The sequence below is a fragment of the Lissotriton helveticus genome, chromosome 7, assembly GCF_964261635.1.
Source record: "Lissotriton helveticus chromosome 7, aLisHel1.1, whole genome shotgun sequence".
Classification (NCBI taxonomy): domain Eukaryota; kingdom Metazoa; phylum Chordata; class Amphibia; order Caudata; family Salamandridae; genus Lissotriton; species Lissotriton helveticus.
This window is the reverse complement of record NC_136068.1, coordinates 1,095,153,218-1,095,180,214: the sequence shown is the minus strand read 5'-3', so window position 1 is coordinate 1,095,180,214 and position 26,997 is coordinate 1,095,153,218. Positions and strand designations below refer to the sequence as shown.

At 44.6% G+C, this 26,997-nt stretch overlaps 1 long non-coding RNA gene across 1 annotated transcript; it reads left to right on the top strand.

The window, feature by feature from the left end:
- The first annotated feature begins 382 nt into the window (after positions 1-382).
- LOC144769390 (uncharacterized) lies at positions 383-24,995 on the top strand. The gene is made up of 3 exons (XR_013598692.1): positions 383-501; positions 19,466-19,580; positions 24,838-24,995. It is a non-coding gene; the product is annotated as an uncharacterized LOC144769390 (long non-coding RNA).
- The last annotated feature ends 2,002 nt before the right edge of the window (positions 24,996-26,997 follow it).

Below are 26,997 nucleotides of genomic sequence, written 5' to 3'. Positions count from 1 at the left end.
GTAGAGGTATAATAATGCCTCGTCTGACGGCATTTTTAGGGCCATATTAGCTGTATACGCATAATATCCACCTAGCTACATTCTCTTTTCTGCCAATATAATATTTCTCAGCATACCACTCACAAGGAAGGGTTAATATAGAGAAAGGAATGGCGAGAACTCGACTGGGCCAATTAAGTGAGAGATTCTCGTTTTCTCCACCGTTGATTGGGCGGACTGTGGACCAACGGGCTGTGAGCTGTTGCAGCTTCTCAAGGCCACGTGGGGGCGGGCCCTGGATCACACCTGTTGCTTATTGGTTAGCTGCCCCCTCCTTTCTGGTATGGGCCACACTTATTCTCTTCACTGCAGCGTCCTGAGCCAACCCTGTGGGAGGCGCTAGCATCGCCCCTCACAACAGTCCCGGAGGGGAGGGGCATAGAAGGATTTGTGTGTGCTGCTGCTGTATGTGTTTTTTCCACCGATGATGTTAAGGACATAAATTGCAACATGCCCATAAAGGTCAGTAAAAACACGTCAAGAATAATTACAATATGAAAAACTCGTAAAATGCCATTTGTACGTTAGTTGAAAAGAACTTGTAAAGAATAGCCAGTGAACAAACATAGCATTTGAAGAGAGTATACACCCACCAGACGTGCCATCCATCCACATGTATCGAACCAAGAAAACACAGTCTGTTGGTAGATTAAAGATCATATAAAAGGCATGAACGAACATGCGAGTAATTTACAAACGCAAACAGAAACAAGCATTAGAAATGCAATAGGTCTCGCAGCATTAGAGTTAGTGCTTTTAGAATTGTTAATGGTTTTTTTTGTAAATCTTTAGCATGAGGTTGAGGGTGAGTGAGGGTGAGTGAGGGTGAGGGTGAGGGGTTGAGGGTGAGTGAGGGTGAGGCTGAGGGTGAGGGTGAGTGAGGGTGGGTGAGGGGTTGAGGGTGAGGGGTTGAGAACATGTAAAGAGGCACTCGCATCTATACATCCAATGTCCCACAGGAACTAGCGCGGTTTGGCAAGTTTTTGTAACAGCCAGTAGGGGTTAGCAAAACGGGGATATCTTCTAGATAGCCGCTAGCACGAAATTAAGAGTGACATTGTTTTGAAATGGCTTGATAACTTGGCTCTCTGCACTTTGAAAGACATGTCTGCCTATAAACATTGCCTAAGCTTCACCTTGTATTCAGTAAACCATGTTTGCTTACATTCTTTGCTAGCCCACAGGTTTGGCATTGTGTGAATGGTCCCACTGCTGTGTGCTATTTGGTGCTGCCTGACGTCTTTGGCAGTGTTGCACTTTGAAGAAATGCAGTCCACCGTCACCTTTGAATCGGCATGTGGCACTTTAATGACATTTCACCTTTGTCTTTTAGTCGGTTGGCCCTAGTCAGGCTCCGTTTGCAGCACTTGATAAGGCTTGCCATTGTGGCATTTTGCACCCGGAATGTTATGCGTGCCTTTGTTGACGCAGAGGGCGGGCATTTGGCCCTGAAAGAAATGCTGAATTATAACCGCACCCGATGTTAGTTCATATGGCTCACCAATATTGCATTCTGCACCTTGAAAGTAATGCTTGTTTTCAATCATTCCTGCACTAGCATGTGGCACTTTAGTGCATGGTCCTAAAACTTGGCCCCATGCACTCTGTAAGAAATGCTTGATTACAATCGTCGGATCGGCATGTGATATGTTTGTGAGTGTGCACATTGCACTCCGACAACTCGGCACTTTGAAAGAAATGCTCGTTTACAGTCATTGTTGCATCTGCACGTGTCACCTTGGTGAGTTTGCACTTTTGTTAGTCACTCTGCTGGTCCTTGTCGGGTTCTGTTGTGAGTCGATCGAAAAGCCTCGACAGCTTAGCACTCTGAAATGATATCTGAAATGTCTGCCCCTGCTGATTTGTAAAATGCCTTTGTTATGCATTGATAATTGTGCCCCTCCTTAGCGCAGTCTTGCGACTCACGCAGCTGGTCTTTGTTGGCACCTTGCACTTTGAATATTATGCCTGCTTCCTAAATCACATTTGAAATGTTTACTCACGCTGTGTTTTGAACCTCATGCGATGCATTGTTTTATTTCCTCCTGGACTAAATGGACCCTTCTCTTTCACGTTGCTTGCCTTTATTCGCCACCCCAAAGTTCGTGATTTTATATTGATGTATTTTATTCTGTGTGAGTCTTCTGGTGCTCTGATTGAATTGGAAAGATTTTAAGTAACCATAGAATAAAGTACACTTTTTTTTCTTCCATACTTCTTCTGATGTGTACTCCTGGAGAGGAGCCTTCATCCTTCACAGCGGAAACAATGAACATTCTTCCTCATTCACACAGGATGGTTGTTGCTTCCGCCCATAGCTCAGGTTCAAGTGCTCAACGATGGCCGCGTGCAATGCTGCTTAACTGATTCACTTGTCAGTGTCGGTGATGGGATGTCGAAGCTCATTCCTAGCTTCTAAGGACCCTGGGAAAGAAACCCTGGCGAACAGCGCATATGTACTGTATGTGCCGACGGTTTCAGAGCTCAGGTACAAGCGTGTGAGCATCATGTGAAAGGTTGGTCAGCACAGCTCTCGGCGCACATGGGTGAGCGCTGCCTTGCGGGGGTTGCCTTGTTGACTTTGGATTTACTTGTTTGTTCTCTTTTATTGACCCGGTGTCGGCATTTTACAGAACAAACACCAGCTCCCCCAATGGCGTCGTGCAAATAAAACGATTCGATTCTTCGCACGTTTCACCCGTTCGTTGGCTGGGCCTCCGTTATCATGTCATTGTTATTGTTATTGTGAAACGTTTCTGTGTGTGTTTACTACGTGCAGTGGGCGTGTCGGTTTCCATCCAAGCCTGTGCTGCTGGGCTTTGCCGGGTGGGGCCAGTGCTCTCAGTCGCGCGCATCTTTGTCGAACAGCGCTGCTGCAGTCGTGTATTTTATGCTGATTCAAGATTGTGTACTGTAACAATGGGTTTTACTGCCTCCGGGATGAGTCGAATTCCGGGGAACTATAATAAAAATATGGAGCTGTTCCTGCTTTTCCAAACCCTGCTTATAATGTGTGTAGGTTTGTTTGCCAAGCTCTCGGCATTGTGTGGCGGGAGGGGGCGGGGGGAACGAGGGGCGGCTTGAGAAACAAGGCAGAGCGCACCATATGGAGAGGGAGGGGGGTGGCAGTGGGAGGGTGATTGATGGGCGGGGCAGTGCTGGGGAAGCCTTTGATGTGGCCTGGCGGCCGTGGAAGCCGGGCCTTTGAAGTGAAGCTAAGCTTCACTTCGAAGGTGTCGGAGGAATGCGGGCGGCTGTGCACGCGCTTTTAAGCTCAATGCGCATGCGCATTGAGCTTAAAAGTCACGGGCACTGCAAGGAATCGCCACGATTCCTTGCAGTGTGGATAAAGAGTGGATGAGCCCCTATAGTCTCGCTTGCTCGATGCGCATGCGCATCGACAGGCGAGACCTAAAAATAAGTGTCCAAGGATATAAATAATCAATATATGAAGATTATGTGCATGACATGACAAAAACATCCGTAAAATATACATAATTCTTGTAATGAATTCAAGTGCAAAGATCGTTTTAAAACACATCAGTTCGATGGAAAAGAATCCAATAACTCAACTCGTTGCAAGAACGACTAAATAGACAGCCGAGTTCGGAACATTGATTTCAGACCGCTGGGCGTTCTCTGTAGAGAAGGTAGTTTACATAATCGTCCTAATATGCATTTTTTGAAGTAAAGATATGAGGTCGTTCTAGTGAATTTAGGAAGCGTTTTCGGGTGTTTCAGATATTTAACGTAATTTGAATAATTTCAGATAATGCCAAATTGAGCAAAACGATGTGAGAAAAACACACTGCACTAGAAATGTAACAATCATCCCAGAGTCGAGGGAAAAGAAACAGATTTGGTTATTTGGAAGCCATATCAGCACCACAGGGTTAAGGGCGGTGGCGGCTGGAGGCATTTGAAAGTGGTTAGGCGTAAACATTGGGCCTGACTTTTATATAGGAAGCGACGTGAACAGGTTTAATGGACAAACCTGGTGTCCAGGATGGGTCCCTCTCCCTAGAAAGAAATGAAAAAAAGATTGCCAAGAGGTACATTTCAAAGCAAATGAATGTAGCCATAAAGCAAGGCTTATAAAGCAGTGGGAAAGTATAGTCTAAAGCATTCAACACATTAAAAACTGCCCCATATCTTACTGCATTAATATATTTAGCAGTTAATGTAATGTATAAATTGTACAGCGTGACCACTTTTGCACTTTAAAATGTATGCTTGCCCACTGTCTTGCACAGCATGCAGCATTGACTGTGGAAAAAAATGCTCTAACCACCAGGCTTTTGGAAGCACCCCCAGTTGTTGGTTGCAACCAGTCATATAGCAATATGTGCAGACAGGTCTTTAAGTGGGATGAAAAAAGTAGGGGGTCTCTATTAAGGAAGATGTCAAATAAATTTCTGTGATTCCCATAGTGTGCCAACTAACCAGTATTTTGATTTACTAGTTTCTCTCTGAGATGTAAGTGTATCCAGATAAATGACATAACAACTGATTTTTTACTACAGCTTTCTCAATGGGCGTTGGCTGTTTAAAATAAATGAGTAACAACAATGATTTGTTATAGATAATTAACATTGGAAACGTTTCAATTCTTGGTGAGTCTGTGAATTAAATAGCATTGAGGCCTGTGGAAGGAGTTATGGCCTTCAGTTGTGTGTGCTTTATGTTAGATACATATCTTCTTTTTCTCTGCATATCTTGTCCATCTGCACATCTTCAACCACCTCTCTTTCCTCTTCAACATCCTCTTTTCACTCTTCCCCAAATGCACTTCCTTGCATCTCAGTCACTTCACTGCCCCAAGCATACAGTGCACTCCCTCAAATGTAAGCACTTTATTTTCTCTTACTTTTGCTTTGCAAATATTTTGACATCTGTGTACCTCTTCACACACACATCCACAGAATGTCAGTTGCAAATGGAATACATAAACATTGTTCTCTGTGCTCTACAGAGAGGCCAACCCACTGACAAGCACGTTGTTTAGCTCCAGCCTTATAAACACCTTGCATAGCTCAAGCCACAAAGTATGCACAGAAAAAATAGCTAACTCTTGAGGAATGCACGATTAAGTAAAGGATAAGAAATAAGAGAGGAACTAAATCACTGAAATGTATTGCCTCAACGTTTTTAACATTCATTGTTTGCAAGTCAATCTATGTGTTTGGCATCAGTGTAAACTTAGAGGCATGAAGCCACTGTAAGCACATATTTCTCACCTTGCTTGACTCGGATATTTAGATCAACTTCGCAAGGGAACAAGAACGAACCGTGCTTGTTATTTGGATACATTTTGCGGTGGAACACATGCTGCAGCTCCACTTCTAACGGGGCCAGGGACAGGTAGTCAGGGCCTGGGGTGTCACAGTGGGGGACGTTAGAGTGATGAGGGGTCTCAGCACAATATACATAACAGAACTTTAGCTTTCAAACACTTACCATGCCCGAGAACAAGGCACTGGATCAGACGTGCTTGCATCCACTCTCACGTATGACGAAAGGGTGAGATCTGCGCCTTTGAATAACGGACATCTGAAATCACGCAGGGATGAAATCTCTGACACCCGACACCATGACGCTTATTGCGTCACTGGCTTGCGGAGTGCATACAACCCTAGATTGAAGGGTTTTACAACTGAAAGCCTTCCATTCTGCGTCACAGTCCGAAAGTTGATGTAATGCCTGGCTTCCGTCTCCTGCTTCAGAGCGAGGCAGGGCAGGCAGCCTGAAACAGACAGCCTAGCCCAGACTTAAACACATCGATTTATTTCGAGATATGATCGTATCTCTAAGTAAATTGATCTATTTAATATGTTTTTATGTAAATGAAATGTCTAGGAATTTCAGAGGGGCGCAGCCCCACAACCCTAATGGAGAAACCGCCCCTGAGTGAGGGTTGACGCTGGTGGAGATGAGGGGGGCTGCTACTCCTGGTTTTGGGCGATGACTTTGCCTTGTTTTGTTGTCTCATTACAGATTGCGTTACATACACAAAGAGTAGGCTTTGAGACCGACCCTTGCTCGTGATTGGATGGCTTTCTTGTCTTTTGCCATTCACTCCTCCTGGTTTGATGGCTTCCACCCTATTCTTGCCTTGGGGCATTTAAGCTTCACACTGCATTTTTCATTGGTTGAGTGTATTCTTCCACAGCCGATATCGAGAATTGCTATCTACAATATTTTTCGTTTTTTCAGTTTTAAAACCTGATGAAAGGTATGTGATGTGTATTTGTAAAGTGCACTATAACCCACCCGGGTATCCTGGCGCTGAGGAGGTGCGTGTGCCTAACCCTGCCTATGGTAGATTGGTTAATTGAAAAGCCACATATTCAGCTTCTGAAAAAGAGGATGAGGCTCTTTTGTGGAGTGGGAGGTCATTCCACACTTTACGAGTGAAAGTGTATGTTCTGTCTCTCTTATGCTCTTTTCCACTGTCTCTCTCCCTGTCTGGCAAATCATCCTCAGTTCCCGGATCCCCTACTAGTCTGCTTCTTCCTTTTTTGCACTCTTCATCCCATTAATTTGCAACCACACGCAACTTGAAAGTATAGAAAATATAAATTCAAGATGGCCGCTTACTACTATCAGTTTCACCAATCCTTGTGCAGCTTTTGCAAAGCCAGTACCAGTATTGGCTAAACAAGTTTCACTGGCTTTGCCAGTGTTTATTAGGGACTGTTGTTTAGCTAGCTCAGTGCCCCCGACAGCAAGGCCCATGACACTGACGGTACATTCAGTGCTATGCCATCAAGAGCAAGAAATCAGTAATGACAAGATATCCTGTCACCACGTGAGTGGAGATCTTCAAGACAGGAGGTGGAATGTAGGCTCTTGCTGCATCCTATTTGGGAGTGTGTTTATGATGTTGCAATAAATTGCTGAGCACGGGTAACAATCTGTCTATTAGAAGGTCGCATACTATGTTATTGTGCATGACCAGAAGAAAACAACATTGGCATAGCCAATAGGTCTCGCCTTTCGGATCTTATAAATGTTTAGCCATGCAACAGTTAGGTTGTTGCTGTAAGGATATTGTGCTGCATAACTAAATACTTATAAGATCCCAAAGGCGAGGCCTATTGGCTATGCCAATGCTTGTTACATGCTTTGCATGTACACATGCAATGTGTCGCATTAAAAGTAGTCTCACTGGCTTTGCCAGAGTTCGGGCAAAACTATCAAAAAGTATTGCTTTCTGTATATAATGCATAGATGATAGATGATAAATAATTGGATATGACCAACAGCATGGTGATGTTTTTAGATAAATTACACAGAAGCCAGTAGGAGTTAAGGCACAGGTCCGCACCTGGCAAGAGAGTAGGGTGTGGGTGTAGTCTTATATAAATAATGGTATGACTGCTAACAATTTAAAACCAAAAATGTAAAAAAATGCATTGTCATTTACAATGCCAAAAGCTCAAACTTGCGTAAATGCAAGACCTATCGCATTGCAAATGTTTAGTGTCTCTATGAACGACCCAGCCCGCCATCACGTAGCTCTGGCCTCCTGACATTCCACATTCCCTCCCATATAACAATGCATATAGAGGTTTTTTGATGCGCCCTCCCTCACAGTTCTCATGACACACTAATATAATTACTTGGAATGTGCGGGAAATGCACACCCCTGCACGCCGCTATCCCGTGTATTCGTATTTGAAGCTTTGCTCTGCACACATTGAACTATTGCAGGAAAGGCATTAAACTAACATAGAATCTATTAGATTTCAAAGACACTAGTGGGGACAGGTATACACTATATTATGGGTTGTAGGTGTTTATGTTGCAATGGTATCTACCACTAGAGCTGAGAAGAAAAAAAGTGATTAAAGACAAAATGTCATGTGAAAATACTGCAATAAACAATTGCATCACACTGTATCAAGCATATCCAGTGCAGGGATTAAATAATGTCTTCTGCAGTTTGTGGAGTCACATCAGGCGCGTGTGGAAGGGATGGGGAGAAAAATCGGTCCCAAATTGGGGACCATTATCAGCTAACTTGCAATGGTTTGTGTGTAGCAGCGCAAGAGCTGCCATCAGTGTCTATCTTACTTTCCAAAGATGCTTGGGTGTTTTCCAGCGAGGCTACAATCCGTTCAACCACCACCAGCACCTTGTCTAGCTTGTCCACAACAGATGCAGGATGACTGGGCTGCTCCAGTGCATCCGTGCCGCTGACTGCCTGTTCAGGAATTGTGGAGGAGTGCGAGGATGTGCCTTGAGTACTAATACATAGGCGACCCCATTTCAAATGACATCCTAAGTACTTACTGACCAGGAGAACAGTCTATTTCGCAATCAGTGCCCGCTCACCAGCACCTCAGTGATCTCTCCAGCACGGCAGCACGAGCAGCCCCATTTAAGTAGTGGAATCCTATCCAGGCGATAAACTCATGATATGAAAGCAACAGGGTGGCAGCTCTAATGCCAGGTCGCCCACAGGTACAGCAGCCAGGCCGCAGCATCACAAGGTATTGAGGCTAGGTACTGCCGAAAGGTTTGAGCAGGTGTCTGCCAACAGAGGCGCAATCAACACTTGTAGGACCTGCTTGGCAGCGCTCTATAGCTGTGTGTCGTGTCGTATTTGGTATGTGCAGCATCACAAGGTAATGAGGCTAGGTACTGCCGAAAGGTCTGGGCAGATGTATGCCAACAGAGGCGCAATCAACACTTGTAGGACCCGCTTGGCAGCGCTCTATAGCCGTGTGTTGTGTCGTATTTTGTATGTGCTATTTGGTGATTGGTGTGTGACTCTTCAGTGGTGTTTGATGTTTGTGCGTTATGTGGTGCCTGTGCGTATCTGTGTTCTAGGCATTTCTATAGAGCAGAGGCGGCCGCCACCGGAGAGGGCTGACTTGTTTGTTGTTTGTACCACCAAGTATTATAGTTATGCTGCTGGCAAAGTGATTTTCAGCACCAAGCACGTGCGGATCAGTCACAGTGGTTTTCACAAGATTGATGCGAGAACCAAGAGCCGCGCTAATTAATCAGAGATGGGAAGAACGCACATCTGCATTCACAATTACGTCCATTGGGGACTATGCAGATTGCTGTATGAATGGCACTTTTCTTATGTTGCACATTTTCCGAACGCGGTTGAACACAAAAGAACGGGCCTCCACCAACAGCAGCCACTACACCGAAGCAAAATAAAGAGCCGTGTCTGTGCCCTGAAGGGCTTTTCCACACTGATATCTTTGATCAAAGTTACGAGGTACTTTCGAAGGTCTCGTCTTTGACAAAAGCCAGTGCTTCAAGTATCACTCATGTCAAATTAATATTTTGCTGTGACTAAAAAACAACTACTCCAGTAAGTCACTTGAGAACGTGAATCACAAGAGCTGTTGGTGTTAACATCCAGCGCTGACAGGCTGCGACAGCACCTTCCTTAGCATCGTACAAGCTGAACAAACAAGCGCTAAACCACAAAATGAAACCTAACGCGCGTGAGAGAGAGCGCCCGGAGTTCTGCATGCGTGCGGCGGAGTCTGCTGTCTCAACAAGCGCTAAATCACAAAGTGAAAGCGAGCGCGCGCCCGCAGGAGGTCTGCGTGTGGTCCGCTATCTCAAAAAGCGCTAAACCGATCGCGCGAGAGACAGCGAGCGCCCGGGAGTGCTGCATGAGTGCGCACGCAGTCTGCTGTCTCTCTGCAGTGATTCACCGCAAGCTTTAGGCCATGGTCGGATTTCGAAAGCCGACTTACTAAATGTCTCGCCAGACCAGCGCATGCGCTGGCTCAGGCGAGACCTAAAAAGCATTTCTCGTGTAGGAAGTGCTTTAGAGGAAGCTAACATTTGCACATCACTTTATCCCCCCCCATGTGCTCAATTTTGCAAGTCACTTACCATGCCAGTAAAATATTCTACATTGTATAGTATTATATTTCAAACCTAGTCACTTGTGCGTTGGTGCCAACAGCCTTCTGATACCAACACCTAGTTCTTACACATTTGTTGAAATGGGCGAGGGTCATTACTCTGCATCGTCAGACTTTCCATAGAGCTCAGGCACTTGTTGGACAAAGAGATTAGAAGTCTTACCAGAGCCGCCTGTTAGACAACCTAAAGAGAAATAATTTTGAAAGACCAGTTCAGACTACACCATCTGAGATGAGGCTACGGTAAAGCCTTTAGTGCACTGTTGAGAGTCATACTTAAACTCTGATGCATATGTCCTCCCAAATGGCTGATCATCTGGGGGGGCGGAGGTGTGGAGCTCCTCGGGGCTTTCTCCCTCTTAGTTCTTTTTCAGCTGGTGGCACATTGGTAAATGTATGCATTAGTGAGAGAGACTGCACGAGAGATCTGACTTAACATTGCAAGGGGGAGGGGAGATGTGCTGCTGTTCCTTTTAGCTCTCTCTGGCCCAATACACTGTCTCTCAAACAGTACTACATGAGTTACCACTTTATCTGGCTCTGATTTATTTCATTGTTGGCTGTCAATCCATTATTTTCACGTTCACTTTCCTGTCATTTCCTGCCCTTTCCTCTTACTTCTCCTGCTCGTCCTCTTCACCCTCCCCTCTTCCCTTCCTACCTGCCAGACGACTAAGGGCTGCTACCACAATGCAAAATCCCTCCATCCGGTAAGGATGATAGTGTTTTGTGGAAGCCCACTCAATCCACAAATGTCTCCTCATGCAGTCTGTTCTACTATATCCTCTCTCCTGGTCTTTTTTGATATGTAATTTGCCCCTTCGTTTTCAGGGGACCCTATGGCGGCCTAAAGAGTTACTGAAAAACCCAAAGTAACATTTTCCTGAATTTAGGCTCCACTGTGTGTCCTCAATCAAGGTTCCAACATGTATCCAACTTTTAGGGTGCACTGCGGCTCACAAATTTAGAACCAGTAATGCTTCTGATTGTTTTGAATAGGGCTTCTTCTGCCTGTAGTTTTCACCCCACCCTTTCCCTCAGACCTCAAGGTATCCTACATAGGGCCACTCATCAAGAATAACCCAGAACCTGCAGACTCAGCAAGCTACCGACCAATCTCCAATGGTAGGAGAACTGAGCCGAAAAGCAGCATTCGCTCAGGCCTACGAGATCCAGAAAGAGAACGCATTACTCTCAGATTACTAAATTAGTTTTGCCCTGTGAGGGGCACTGAATCTGCTCTGATATCCAGCTGGTATGATAAGCATGCTGTGAGAGTATTGCGACCTGGCTGCATTTATCTAGTGCTTGATGCCCTGAAAAGGCATTGAATTGCATTTGCAGACTGCGCACTTCTCCATGGAAGCGCTCCTGGTGGGCGAGTGTGTGCCTGTCATATATGGGCCGTGTTTCAATGTTGTACCTTTGCGCCAGCGTTGTTCTCGAATCGCATTGCTGCACCTTGGCGTCAACTGAAGTGAAAAGGAATGAAAACCAGACAGCTTAACCTTCATCTAGCAGTGCATGGATGGATAGACACTGTGCGAGTTCAGTGTGGCCTTTGTGGAACCTGACTTGGTGTCATGCAAGTATGGCAGAAACAGCTCAAAGCATGTCACAGACAGTATGTAGCTGTGCATATACACTAGTGTGAATAGACTTGGTAGTACATTGCACATACCTACCATGGAGTGGTCAGTTTAAACCACATTTTATATGTAGAAGAGGAGCTGTACATTGGTGAAGGTTGCTACCCTTGGGAGGTGGAATCTTCTAGTGACTTGCCCTGGAGTCCCAACATTAGCAGCAGAGGAGCATGCTATAGGAGTGGGCACAATGCAGCCAGCCATAGTCTATGCTTGGAGGCGTCCACGTTAGGAGTTGCAGAGAGCAACCTACAGGAATAACAATTATACAACCAGCCATGCTATATTCTCTGAGGAGTCCACCCAAGAGTGGCAGAGACCACCCCCACAGGAATGGCCATTAATACAAGCGGCCATGATATATGCTCTGAGTAGTCCACCCAAGACTGGCAGTGACCAACCCACAAGAATGGCATTTATACAACCAGCCATGCTATATGCTTTGAGGAGTCCACCCAAGACTGGCAGAGACCAACCCACAGGAATGGACATTAATACAAGCGGCCGTGCTATATGCTTTGAGGAGTCCACCCAAGACTGGCAGAGACCAACCCACAGGAATGGCCATTAATACAAGCGGCCGTGCTATATGCTTTGAGGAGTCCACCCAAGACTGGCAGAGACCAACCCACAGGAATGGCATTTATACAACCAGCCGTGATAAATGCTCTTAGGATTCCATCCAAGAGAGGCTCGGAGCAACCCATAGGATGGGGCATGTTGCCACCAGCTTTGGCAAGTATGCGACGCACACTGAATGCATGTTGGAGTTGTGATACGCGCTTTGTTAATTGGCTCCGTGGGCAGATCATTAAATAAAACAGAATTATGGATACATCTGAACTGAGACGCCAGCAGAGTGATTGCCATGTTGCCAACCAGTTATAGAGATTTCCTTGCTTTCCAGATGTGTTTGTTCCAGATACAACTGCCTCATAAATAACACTTCTTCAAACAGGCCACCGTAGAAAAACAGACACCTGCATATATGAATTAGTTCATCAGGCCATTGCAAATGTGGCACAGTTAAACCTAGATTAATATAAAAAAAAGAGCTGCATACAGCTGTCTAGGACTACGTGAAGTCCTGAATATTAATTACATACAGTAGAACATCTAGCTGGAAGTGTAGGGGCCCTAGTACTTTGTACTGGTGCTGCAATATATAATGTCTTTATTTTTTTACTGGTTAATGAACTTCAGAGAACGCAGGCATTAGTAGCTGGCAATGTTAGAGAACAAGTTTGTCACTTTACTTTAAAGAGTCTTGTACATGCTTCTACATACTTAAATCATTGTCGTGTTGCATATTTAGAAAATTGAATGCAAAACCTACAGTACCAGAGAAAGAGAGGGAATCCAAGAGCAAACACTGTGATTTAAAGAAACATAAAGCACTGTTGACCTTCAACCCTCTCCCCCCACCCCTCTCTCCTCCCCAAAAAAGGCACTGTATTCTTGGTAAACAAGATATTGTTTTATGTGGCCTTGACTTCTGGTCTATGACCAGTGTCCCAGGGACTTGTATTCTGTTGCACTACTCAAAACTGTAAAGGGTCTTTGTGAGGAGGACAACCCTTTCACTGATGATGTCAGGACGGTAAACAATATATTAATACATGAATATCAAAGTTCTCAGTGTTAACGTTCTCCCCTCTGTTAATCAGCCTTATCTGATAGCATCAGCTTTGATTCCCCACCGTTCTTTTCTCTACCCACTGAAGAGCCCATGTATATTTTAGTTTCTGGCTTAGGTTGAGGGGTCAATAATCGATTGGACACCCCTGACCTAAGTAGCCAGATTCCATAAGATTGTAGAATATCAAGGTTTATTGTAACCTTAAGCGCCCATGACCCCACACAAGCATTTGTGTCCTCTTTTCCTAACGTCCCGCAGTAACTGACTTACCGGTTACTGCCAGAACCTTAGGAACATTTGTATCTACCTTTGACATTCTATGATCTACACATTCTACCTTCTGACATCTCAACCACAACGTTCTCTACATCATCTTACCACACCTTTTCCCTTACAGCAAAACAAAACAAATAAGAAATAAAAATAATCTTTAACTTAATACGTTATATTTAAATTTGCTTGGTACTTTTATCTCCTGTGAAATAGAAATTACATTGATGGAGAAATTACTGGCAGTTTAACATCAGCACTTCGACTACCTGGTTATTCTTGTGGTTGCAACCAAGTTTGCCTGTAGAATCATTCTCTGCTTGTCTCCTACTTTTGATAATACTCTCTTCAGCGGGAGACATTTTTTCCAGTTGTCTCTATTCCACCAATCTTTCCCTTTTAATAAAATGTATTCTTTTGTGACTCTCACAAGTTGGACTGGCACAGAAAAACTAGAATCACCTTTCTTGACTTTCCTAGAATTTTTGACCAAAACCCAATCTCCTAAATTGAAATCCCTTACAAAGTAATGATGTTTCTGGTCAAAATACTCTTTAATTTCAGTCTGTTTCAAAGCAACTGAATGTGATATGTTTTCCCTAGCATGTAATCCTTGTTCTGTGCCTGCTTTTTTTCCCAACCAACTTGGAAAGAGACAAGTGTGAACCTTACGACCCCTCAGTAAATGGAAAGGCGCTTCATCTGTGGTGCTGTGGGGAGTAATGAGATCATTTCACACTTTGTCATTTAGTAATGTACTCGCATCTTGACCAGAGGTGAGAGCTGTTTCTATCCCTCTCACTCTACTAAACCATTAGAACTAGGTGAATACAAAGCAAATTTGTGATGTCTAATGTCATAATACTTAAAAAAGGTTTTATATGCTCAGATACAAGATGAGTCCCATTATCCGTTACAGTCTCTTTCAGAGACCCCTCTAACTTAAAACATTTTCCAAAAATGTAATGGCAACACTAGTACTGGGTGACTCAATAAATAAATGATAAATCCACTTGAATGATAGTCTATTAATACAATGTGGAATTTCTGTTGGAAGGCAAAAGGGTAAATGAACCTGAGAAGTCCAAACCAATCTTGTCCCATGCACATGAAGGAAATGGAACCGGTTTTAAAGGTACTTCCTTTGTTTTCCAATGTTTGTCAGAGATTAAACACTCAGGTCAATTGTCAGTCACACATTTCATATTACTCTCTAAAGATGGCCACCAATAAAATGGTTTGACATTTTGGAAATTCCCGGGTCTTCTTGACGAGCGAACGTAATCAGCTCATGTCTCAAATTATCTGGTGGAATAAAAACCTTTCCACTCAAAACCATACCATTAACTAATGACAGCTCATCTGAGATCTTACAAAATGTTTTCAAATCAGTAGTTAACATCTTATTTCAGGCCCCCCTTGCACAATACACTGCCTGACCATGGACACATTTGAATCAGACTGTGTTGCCTTCTCCCACTCCTCTTCCAAAATCTTACTATCATGCTCACAAATCACATCCATAACTGCAACTGCACAGTCTGTGTCCTCAACATCTCTACTACAATGTTCTCTGCATCATCTAAGCACACCTCTAACCCCCAACTATAGCTATTGTACTCCCAGAACCACCTTTGGTTCCTCCTCTGAAAAGGGAGGCCCTAAACTGATCTTACCACCCCATAATCTCAAAGAGGTGGCCGTCCCTTTTGTTTCTGTTACACACGTTCCTAGAGGGTTTGCAGCAATTACATAGTTGCTGGGTGAACTCTCCACACCCACAGGTGGACCCCTGTAGTGTCAAAGTAATGGTCCAGACACAGAATGAATCAAGTATTTTTAGATTTATTTACCAATACAATGAGCCCACAAGACAGCTTCTGAACAAAGTAGTCAGCGGCTGAACAACATCCGAGTCAGAGTGTTTTGCCACATTCTTCAACCCCTACTATGGTTTGCAACATTCCATAGCTTTATGACCTATGAAACAGACGTTTCCCAATGACATCACCATCACCGTTCATACTTACCAATGCAACATCTTCAAACATCAGAACGCATACAACTGAGAATGTGTTATTTAGTGATCCACACCAGTACACCCATCATCAGTGGTACCCGTATCTGTTCACAAACATCATTGTATGCAGATGTTGTGTGCAACATTACAGACGGATGCTGCTCACAGAAACCACAAAGTGACAAGATCCTCTATTTCGTCATTAGGGCATGGCTGTCTGAGATCCCTGAGACTACCTGTGTACATACATAGTCACCTGTACTGCAAATTCATGGTGCGAGTTGAACAAGCCTGCCCCTGGCCAATAGCAAGAAAACCTGATCTCACTGAAGCCGCGGGCATTCAAACTTTAAATGTACACTACTTGAGATTTTTTTTTTGTGAGCTGCTGCCCAGTTGCCAAGGACTTTAAATACAGGCTTGACCGAAGTGCTACATTGACAAAGACCAGAGTGGATGCTATCACACTGGTTTTTAGGTCTCGCGCCTGCTGTCGCAAAGCGAGTCTATTGCAATCGTTTCAGTCCTTTCAGCTTTTAAGGACTACCGAGAGGAGACAAGAGACTGGCACGCGCACGCAGCCTGCCGGAATTGGATCAGGTCGCGCGCGTGAACACGCGCTCCGATTCCGGCTGGATGTTCACAACATATGCACACGCAGGCAGGCACACACGCAGGCACACACAACCCACACACAGACACAGACAGACAGACGCACGCACACACACACACACACACACACACACACACACACAGACGCACACACACATGCGCACACACACGCGTACACACATTCCCCCCCCACTCACCGGGCTCTTTCAGCGTCCCTGTCTCTCTCGTCAGTCTCAAGCTCCCTCCGCCGCAGTGCTGGTCTTCAACCGGGCCCCCTCCTGGGACCCGGGACTTCAGATGCCGCACTCCGCTTTGGCGCCGGGGCTCAGAGCGCGCATGCGCGGGCATCCCCCGCCCTCTCACTCTAAGACCGGGTTGCTTTCGGTTTTGCTGGTTCTACTTCATAGTTACAGGCTGCAGTCGCTGTTTCCAGAGCTATAGAGACGCACGAACTGGACATAGCAGCAGGAAGCTGTATTTAACCAGCAACAAATTGGTGTTCACTAATGCTACATCCCAAATAGCGCAGCACTGGGCTTTTGAATCCACCGCGCCGCGCAAAGCACACCGCGCGAACTCAGCGCCTCTATTTACTTAAGGCATGCCCTGTTTTCTGGCAAACTGCTACATGGTCATCAGCCATATTCTCCCCTAGCAGGAATCCTCGAACATTGCATCACACACAGCCACGTGACATTTCAGACATCCGTCGAGATGCCCCCTGGCTCCACCAGTGTGCCCTTAAATGTGTTCCAACGATTGATTCCAAGTCAGATGGAGCTGACAAACGGCGCTGTTACATCAGTTGACATTTGTATTGCGCTTTCAGCCACTGTTCAGGCGCCGTAGCGCCTTCTTCATCTGGGCGCCCTTCAAAGCATCTGGAGGAAGTGATTAACCACGGTTCTATTCTGCCGAATTCCTGTGTGTACACGCACACCCACCCCACCTGTCACCTCACCCTCCCCCGGCCCCAAATAAATCAGAGTGGGACTCAGCTTCCAGAAGTGCAGCATCTTCAGTGAGGCCAGCGCTCAGGATCCCCAGGGGCCTAGTGCTCCTCAGTTATGGTTGCTCTTTATTTCCTAACTTGGGAGTATTGAGTCCGTTTTCGTTCGCTGCATAGGGCCATGGCACCCTTTCAAAACCACTGAAGTCAAAGTTTATTTCGGGTTAGTTTCATAAGTCTTGCCTCTGCAACCTCAACCTCGACATACAGGAAATAGCAATGCTTTGTGGATAGTTTGTCCCCCCCGGGCTTCCTTACTGCACTCTGGCAACAAAGCCGGTTGGCAGTGTATAGAAATCACTTACTAAATCTACTTTAGTATGTGAAGGGGAATTTTGTCGAAACGAGTTAGCTAAACCTTATGTGAATCAATTGTGAAAAGGGGCAAAGCGGGCAGAAAAGAAAATGAATATCTGTAAATTTAGTACACATCACACTACTTGGATTAAGCGGGTGTCACTGTCGTTATTCACAGTACAAACATGAGTCGAGAAGGCCCAAGTCGTGTCAGTAAAATAGAAAAGCCTGTGTATCGTCATTATGACACCGAAGTGCAGGTGCCCTGCTATCCCTCGACTCGTTATCTCTTTATTAGGCTGTTAAATTTAAAAGCGTTATTTCAGTAGAAGCAATAAGCCACGTTTCGAGGTGATGTATGCCTGTAATGCATTCGAGGGTCTCTCTTTCGGTTAACAGGAGGCTGAATACGTATTATTGTTTACAAAGCTGCATTATGGTGGAGGGAGGGACGGAGAGAGTAAGGGGCAGTTGTTCTTCAGTGGTACCCGGAGCCACACACGTGCTTTTAACACGCTTCAACCTTTCTTTGCTCACCCACTTATATTGTTCAGCAGCGTGTAGAGACATAGGTTGTTGAGCACCTGGGTAGGTGGAGAAGAGGAGGTCGAATGGTATCATGACTGGGTCCTTAGGAATATGGCTTGGTGGGTGGACAGAGGAAGTTGGTCGGCGCCAGCCTTGGATGGAGGCTTGTATCCATATCCAGATATGAGAAGCTGAGGTGGGCTGACAAGGAGAGGGCTGAGGATGTGTTTAGTACCTTGTTGAGGTGGAGGGAATGGGTGATGCCAGGATAAGTCAGTAGCTGAAGTGGGCGTTGTTACGCTCTTTGGTACTACTGTGGGCACATGGACTGCACAAGCGTGCATTTGAGTGGAGACAAGTGAAACTTCTTTATGATGCGATTGTTTGGAAATCAGAATCCAAGAGAATGTTTAACAGAGGTAGGATGCAGCATCATAAACCCTAGCCTGGGGTGGCATCAGCATGATAGGCATGTGCCAGGTGATTGTGGTGGCACTGTCCTAGACTCAGATGTAGTGGACAACCTACACCAGGGTAACCTGAAAAGGCCAATAGCCACGTTTTATATAGACTGGTGCAGTGAACATTTGGACTTGTGCCGCATCCACCACATCCACCACCACCACCACATCCTCCACCACCACCACATCCACCACCACCACATCCACCACCACATCCACCACCACCACATCCACCACCACATCCACCACCACCACATCCACCCCCACCACATGCACCACATCCACCACCACCACCACATCCACCACCACCACATGCACCACATCCACCACCACATCATCCACCACAACCACCACCACATCCACCACAACCACCACCACATCCACCACAACCACCACCACATCCACCACATCCACCACCACCACATTCACCGCCACATCCACCACCACCACATTCACCGCCACATCCACCTCCACATCCTCCACCACCACTACCACCACCACCACCACATCCACCACCACCACTTCCACCACCACCACATCCACCAGGTGGCTCTGTGTGTGTGTGTGTGGCTGTGTGGCTGTGTGGCTGTGTGTGGCTCTGTGTGTGTGTGTGTGTGTGTGTGTGTGTGTGGCTCTGAGTGTGTGGCTCTGTGTGTGTGTGTGGCTGTGTGTGTGTGGCTCTGTGTGTTTGTGGCTCTGTGTGTGTGTGGCTCTGTGTGTGTGTCTCTGTGTGTGTGGCTGTGTGTGTGTGGCTCTCCGTGTGTGTGTGGATCTCCGTGTGTGGGTTAAAAAGCAATAGGTCTCACATTTGCGAGAGATTAAGCTATTGGCATTGTAAATGACAATGCCATTTATTTATCTGTTTTCATAACCAACACATAAATAAAAAAATTGTCATTTACAATGCCAATAGCTCTAACTTTTGCAAAGGCGAGACCGTTGCATTGTAAATGCTTGTTTAACATGTAGCTGAGTGCTTGTCATTGCTAGAACTAATTCTGATGTCACACTGGTCCTATAATGGTCTTCTCTTGTGCTGCAGCTGACCTTGTTTGTGTGGACAACTCCAGCCAACCAAAGCAGTAGAGAGATTCTAACACCGAGTATCACGATGTGCTTTCAACCCCTCACCAGAGAACAAAGCACAGCTATAGCAGGTAAGATGAGTGATGACTCTGCCTGGTCCCTCCCTGTGCCCACATTTGCTCATTTTATCTTTGTGAGATAACCGCCCTTCTGTTCACCTCAGTTCAGTACACTAGCACTGAGCAAAGGCCCCAGTGAGATGGTTGACGCACAAAGCATTCCCAAGCCATATTTCGGGGTTCAGTGACACCCAGCTGGCTTCCCCGCTACCATGAGTCACAGCTCGAAGAGGTTCCTTGTGTGTGGCCTTTTTCTTGAGGTTGCATGAAACCTAAGTTTCCACTTGGTATCAAAGCTTCAGTATCCAGATGTGCCCCTCCTGGTGTGGAACTAGAAATATTGTCTTATAATACTGTAATTGCTGCAGTTATCTTTTAGCTGACTGTTCACCAATTATAACAAATTGACCTTTCTCTGACATGTAAAGCCTCGCTTTCATGTGAAATCTATGATACACAAAGTCTGATTGTGTTTACTGACTGTTAAAGTATTAAAGCGAAGATGCGAGGTGGCGTTTGGGCAGGTAAACATTTGTGTAGATACGGAGGAGCCCATGCATGAGTGAAATATAAGTAAAAAGGAAAAGACTGCAGAAAAGGTGCAATAAGGAGAAAGGAATGTCTATACACCCATGACAGACAGTAGCAAGTTAATGTGCGAGTGGTAGCTGATTCTACCACAGTGGAACCCCTGTGAGTCTCGGCAAGCTGTGACCAGAGTATTTCAAAAGCAAGAGAGCATACAGCTAAGTGTGCAATTGTTCTAACTCCCTCCTTTCCTGAGAATAGACGGGAAAGAGCTGTTAGTCCCCCCTCACCATTTTTCCCTTTTAACCCCACATCCACCCTCCCTCTCCCCCACACAGGTTGAGCTGCGGCAAAAGGCTGGCAGATACTTTAATGTTTTCTTAGTGGTGCATGAGGACGTAGTCGGGGGAAAGGGGTGCAGAGAATTTCAAAACAAGCCCCGGCTAAAGAAACTCATCCCCCCACCATGCGATTTATCACCAGTAAGACGAAAACCTGCTCAGGTATGTAAGAAAGTGGGTTGGACTCACTAACAAGGATGGGAAGAAATCCTCTCCTGAGGAAGGTACCTGTGGCCTAGAACACCTAAATAACCTCTGAAAAATCTTAAAAGCACCCAAAAGTAAAGATGGCACTGGCCCACTGCCCATGTCCTAAATTAGTATGAGGAAGCCAACAAATGTAAACTGAGGTCTCAGATGCCAGTTATGAGAGAAACCCATGAGAGACTCCAATATCAAATTACCCATTTGGGGAGAGGGTTAGGGCTAGTATGGCAACTGCTATGCCTCCTCTTTATTTGTTTCCCCAAAAGGCAAGGAGGAAGATCTGTGAAAATATCTGGAGTACCACATGCCGACAGGTAATGTCGAGGTGCACCCATGTTGGTAAATACTGATAAATGAAACATAGACAAGTATAGCGAGTCAAGCAATGGGCATGATTACAGCGGATGAACTACACGCTCAAGACAGGAGATGGACTCCATGACCTCACACACTTCTTTTAGAACTTGTTCTTGTTCAGCACCCTACTGATCTGATGCTAACTATTGGTCTGGTAGGGTGTACATCCCAACTATAACTCAGAATAGTTTGAGGCACACTGCTGCAGAGAGGAGTTAAGGAAATCGAGAATAAAACCCAAAATGATCAACATATCATCTCATACAGTGATGTAGATAGCAATGTTCCCCAAGATGTCCTTTCAACCCATCCAATGCCTTCCTTCCTCTTCGTGAGTAGCTGGGGCCAGGAGTAGAAGGCTAAGGTGCCCTTCACGCCTCTTGGTACTCTATTGGGGCAATTAACATGAAGACATATATTGGTGATATCTGTGCAAATCCCATCGAGAAGAGCAACAAACTGTTTTTGAAAGCTGCTAATCCAAATAGGCAGATGGATGTGAATCAATCGGTGAGTCTGATGCAGCGCAACTCCAGACACTTTCTATAAATCATTACCTTAACCCGGGGAGCTATTTACAATTTACTCGACAGTGGGCCCATAACACTGCAAGTCACTCATAAACAGGATTCTGTGAAGTTCAAGGAGAGCTTCTGGATTATAGCAGAGTGTCTAGAACTAACATTTTATACATTATTTATATCTGCAGTTTAAATTTAATACCATGGTTAAATTCAAAGGAAAGACAATTAAAAAAACACCCCACCATTATTTGTCAATGGATCTGATAGTAAAAGTTAACTAAAGGATAACAAGACCTGCTTAATTCTCCATTTATTTAATTTTTATTTAGAGATAAATTCTCCTAGCATGACCTCTAGGTTTTATTTCAAAGGAAAATTCAATTATGCATTAAGAACCTGAAAGAAAAGTTTAGATTCAAAACATTCATTTATTAGCATGACAGTTCAGGAAATAAAAAATTCATATTATCAAAATGTAGAAATGCAGACATCAGCTTAAGACAGAATAGTTCCCAAAGAACACCTCTCTTTCTCTCTCGATGTTCCCTTCACATAGGACTCCGCACCCATTCAAAAGTTGAAGTTCAGAAACATTTCAAAGGCCCTGCACCATAGGAAAATTGTGCAGTCCGGCAGCATCTCAGGGTGCAAAGATTAGACCAGAAAACAAGCTTTTTCATCGTCCCAAATGTCCTCTTTTATACCCTTTTTCACTAACTTATCTATCTAAAATTTGTTGATTCGTAGTTACATCTTTAATTTCTTCACGTTTACATTGAATCATTCCTAACACTTCACCTTTCATGTTATTAAACTTCACATTCTAATGACCCAAAGTTAACACAATAAGAGATTATATGCAGGTGTGAACTACCCGTGAGTATAATACACCCCTACAAATAAAAGAGCAAAGCATGTGCTCTAACAAGGTGTGTATGTGCGCGCATGCGCTACGAAGGGGTGAGCAAGGGTTATCCTAGGTGTGTAACTTACCTATCTTGACTAGAGTGAGGGTCCCTTCTTGGACAGGGTGGAAACAACTGCCACATAGAGACCCCATTCCTAACAATCTGCATCAAAGAGATCCCACCGAGACAGGCTGGGATCTCTAAATATGGTGGACGGTCTCTGCTGATCTGGTGGCCTGGTGGCATGCCACATTTCAAATGATCGCTGTAGTCTTTTCAGATCTTCAGAGGCGCTCTTATCTCAAAACAGGCAGCACCTCAAGACGTAGAAGAGGTGGGGCACAGTGGCCAGGGCAACTGACTCCCGAACCCAAGGGCTCACCTTTCAATCCCCGGTGCCGGGGGCAGATCAGCCCAGCACTATGTGACTCTGGACATTGGCTCGCTTAATCTTCCCATCGGCCCCCAGTGCCTTGACACCCTCGGGTAATTGTTCGCGCTTTACAAATACTGGGCTACATGTAAATGTGTAGATGAAAGTGGGGTTACTTTTTGGCAGATGGACACAGAATACTGTGACCCCTACAGATCAATGGAATTGTTTTCTACAAAGAGAGTGAGGTCAGAGGTTCAGAAGGGAATTTTGTTTCTTCCAATTCATGCTTGTACACCACAGAGGCACAAGTCCAATTCTCCAAATGCCCGACTGCAAGAGATGCTTGTAAACAAAGCAGCGGAGAGGGGAATCAACTTACCAAAAGTTGTCATTGACTGGACCTCTTCTTAAATACTCTGTCCTGTAGCATTACTACTTCTCATCACACTTCTCAGACTACCTTTGATCTTAGGTGAGCTTTTGCTCCTCATGCAGGTTCTCACATTAGATCTTTGAGAGCTTGTTTTCTAGTCTGAAACGCAAAGTTATGGCAGTCCATTTCCATCAGGGAAGCCCACCTTTGCTTCACCTTCACAAGGTAACACAGTTGGGGTCACTACGTAGTTTTAAGCCAAGTCTTCACATCGATGGTCACAGCCGCACACATTACTGCAAATCTTCATCACCTTCCTCAGTGCAAATACAGAAAGCCTCATCATAAACCTAACTACTGTGTACCGATATTTACCCTAAGGTGTGGGCAATGGTGGTAAAATTAGTGTCCAATAGCAGGGTCTAATCCTTCTAAAATCAAGGTGTTTTCCCAGTTGAATCCAAGTGTATCTTCCTGGAACACACACAGGGAGATGTACAGGGGTGCTTGTTGCAGGTTCCTGTTGCTTATTCAGGTTTTACTTTCTCTGTCTAAGTCCACAAGAAAGAGAAAGGCCATGCCCCTGACTCCAGGTGCCCTGATGCTGTGGAGGATTAGTGTTCCGTCTTCCAGATAGATAATAACAACTGTCGGAGGGGTTGTTAAAGTAACCTCAGGCAGACCCACATTTTAGGTGGAGAGAAACCTTAATATCCCTCACACCTCAAAAGGGACCTCAGTTATCTGTCACTGTGTGCTCCTCTGCACACAAACTCTCCGGAATCTGCATTGTACACCACAAGTGCTAAGAGTCAAGAGGTGGGCAATTGTTCCTGTAGCTTGTTGATAAGGCACGGAAACCATCCGCTAGGGGTGAGAGTACTCTTGAGTTTAGCCCCAATCTAGCAGTCTAGAACTTTACTGGAGGGTCCAGACACAGAACACCCACTGAAGTCCTATCAGTACATTTAAATACAGAAAAATCCCATGTCCGGCAGAACAGACAAGGCAGAGGTACTAAGACAGGTCTAATTTTTACAGACAACTGCAGGACTTTGAAGGAAGGATTTGAGCAATCCCAAAACACGAGTGCTACAAAGGGGATAAACATTCTTTGCGTTAAAATGTATGAAATAATGAAAAATTAACTTTGGTTAATATCATTCAAACAAAAAGTTACAATACTAAAACATTTTTGGGGAGCACCAGTGGTGTGCCTGTTGAACTGTTTTTTACACTGTAACTAGCCCCCCTCTGATGACAAATCAAACTATTACATATATCGACATCAGATCATCACAAATTACAGTTTTGTTGTCTTCAGCCTTTTTCTTCTAGACTCTTCCAGAATTTTCATTTCGTCAAAGTATTTACATAGTTCGTCTTGTAGTTCAAGATCAGATCTAGTTCTTTTCACTCCCTGTATATTCTTTTTATACCTACATAATTTGATGGATAATATCAGCATTATACACAAAGAGATCACCACTAATGGTCTCAAGATAGAAATCAAAATCCATTATCTAAGTTACCCAACCAGTTGACAATCCTTTACCTATCATTTCCCAAGCTCCATCCGATTTTAACCCTTTCAAGTTTTTGTTTAAGTCAGTAATGTTTTTCATGTAACTTTCTAAATCTCTGCTTTTATCCAGAATGTAGGTGCAACACCGTTGGACCTTTACCACCAACAGACACCACCATCCTTTGCAAGAAGGATGTTAAGAGCAAGCTGATTTTGCATCACCAAAGATCTTATGGAAATCATTTCAATATCTACAATAGAAAATCCTCCAGCCACACTGGTGGCTAATTTATCAACTATAGTAGAAAGTTTTCCAATTGTATGTGCGTTTAATGCTACTCCTACAGAAGGTATTAAAGCTCCAATAATATCACCCTCTATTTCACTTGAACTCACACATCTCTTCATTCTCCCATTCTCTTCTTTTAATTCTTCTTTAATTTGTTTCACGATACATTTTTCGAAAAACAATTCCCAGGTTACAACTTCCATACCATCCTGTTGGTAATTTATTAAAAAACAGCGTTATTTCCACAAATATAATATACACCAGGAAAGATAGGATTGATTCCTTCTAAATATCTTCCCCAGTTCATATAAATATCAAATAAAAGTTCACATTCACTAAAATCTACATATTTTGTTTTAATAATAGTTTTTTTCTATATATGCAAAGTAATCCATTATGTTGCCAGTCTAAAGCTGATGTAGCAATTCCTTCTTCTATTTGGTTTTCCTCTTCCGGTAATTTCCAAGGAGTTAGTTTAGGAGGTGCATTAGTGTTAATTGTTGCATTACTTCGTCTACTTTCTACTAAATCTATGAATTTTTCAGCTTTCCCTCGTTTACATGTTAAGTTATTTCTATGCACATAAGCCATGTCAAAAGATTGAGTTGGTCTAAATAGTAAGCCCATAGTCTCAGCTAGTGAAGATTCAGAATGTGGATTTAAGCATTTTAGTACAGGAAGTTCAGAAAAGATTAGGGGGCAGATTTATGAGGCCCTTGCGCCACGTTTACGCCGCTGTTGCGTCACGCAAGGCGGCGTAAACGTGGCGCATCCCTACGACCGATTTACAACGTGACGCATCTAGGCAGATGCGTCACGTTGTAAAGCCCTGCGCCGCTTGTGGGCGTTCCGGCGCAGGGTGGGCGTTCCGGGGCAGGTGCGCCTCGCAAAAGTGGCTGAGTAAAATCTATAAGATTTCACTCAGTCACTTTCAGGCCAATGCTGCGTCAAAACCCTGCGCCTGCTTGAAGCAGGCGTAGGTCTTGACGCAGCATTGCAAAGATGGGGCACCCCCGAGCCTTGCTGGAGCTGCGTCGCGCTTGCGACGCAACTCCAGCAATGCGCCACCTTAACGGCACAGATGCGTCACGCATCTGTGCCGTTTTTGCCCCATGGGCGGCGCAAGATAACTGGCGCATCCCTGGGGATGCGCCAGTTATCATAAATCTGCCCCTAGATCTTTATTTGAATAATAATACTGCAAATGATCAGTATCATAAAACAAGCTAGTTAATACACTGCAAGAAAATCAAATCCATATGTTAATGGTAAGCCATGGTAGGTAACACCTTCGGCAACTGATGCAGGTAAATGCACATCCCCAACATCCATTTTGTCAATGTACTCATTCAGTAAACTAGTGTGCGCATTTAATGAACAATCAGTTTTTGGAAAACCATGATGTAAAGCGTTGTAATTGAAAGCAATAGAATCAGTGGTATTAAAATGAGCAGTTTTGAAAGAAGTTGTAAACATAGGATCTTCTATGGGTATATAATGCAATAAGTTAAAATGAATATGCAATGTGAATAATATCAAGGCAATAACGGAAAAGATTCCAGAATATTCACGTTTGCATATAAGTGAGAGTTCAGTGTTTGGCTTCATGGTTTCTCCCAATTCAGACCGTTTAACAAAAAAACTTAAAAATAGCAGTAAGGGGGGGGAGGAGCTACGATAGCAACCAAGATGGCCGCGTGAGTTCCCGGCTCCGCTGACCTCCGTCTCCTGCCAGTAGATCCTGTCATATATTTTGAATTTGCACCCTGCCTTCTTGTGTCTGAACTGGTCTGGATCGAAATGGTGCAATCCTGAGATTACTGCCATTCCGGTGGAAAAAGATACGTCGTCTGGCACTTTGCGGCCTACACCAGCTTGAAAGCCGGGGTCTCGAGTACTGGCCCAGCCGGGCTGAAGTTGAACAACATCGGCCATGGTTGTGTGACAGGGTCCGGTCAGCTGAGGTGGCAAGTTTTCTTTTGACCCGCTACGGACGGCGAT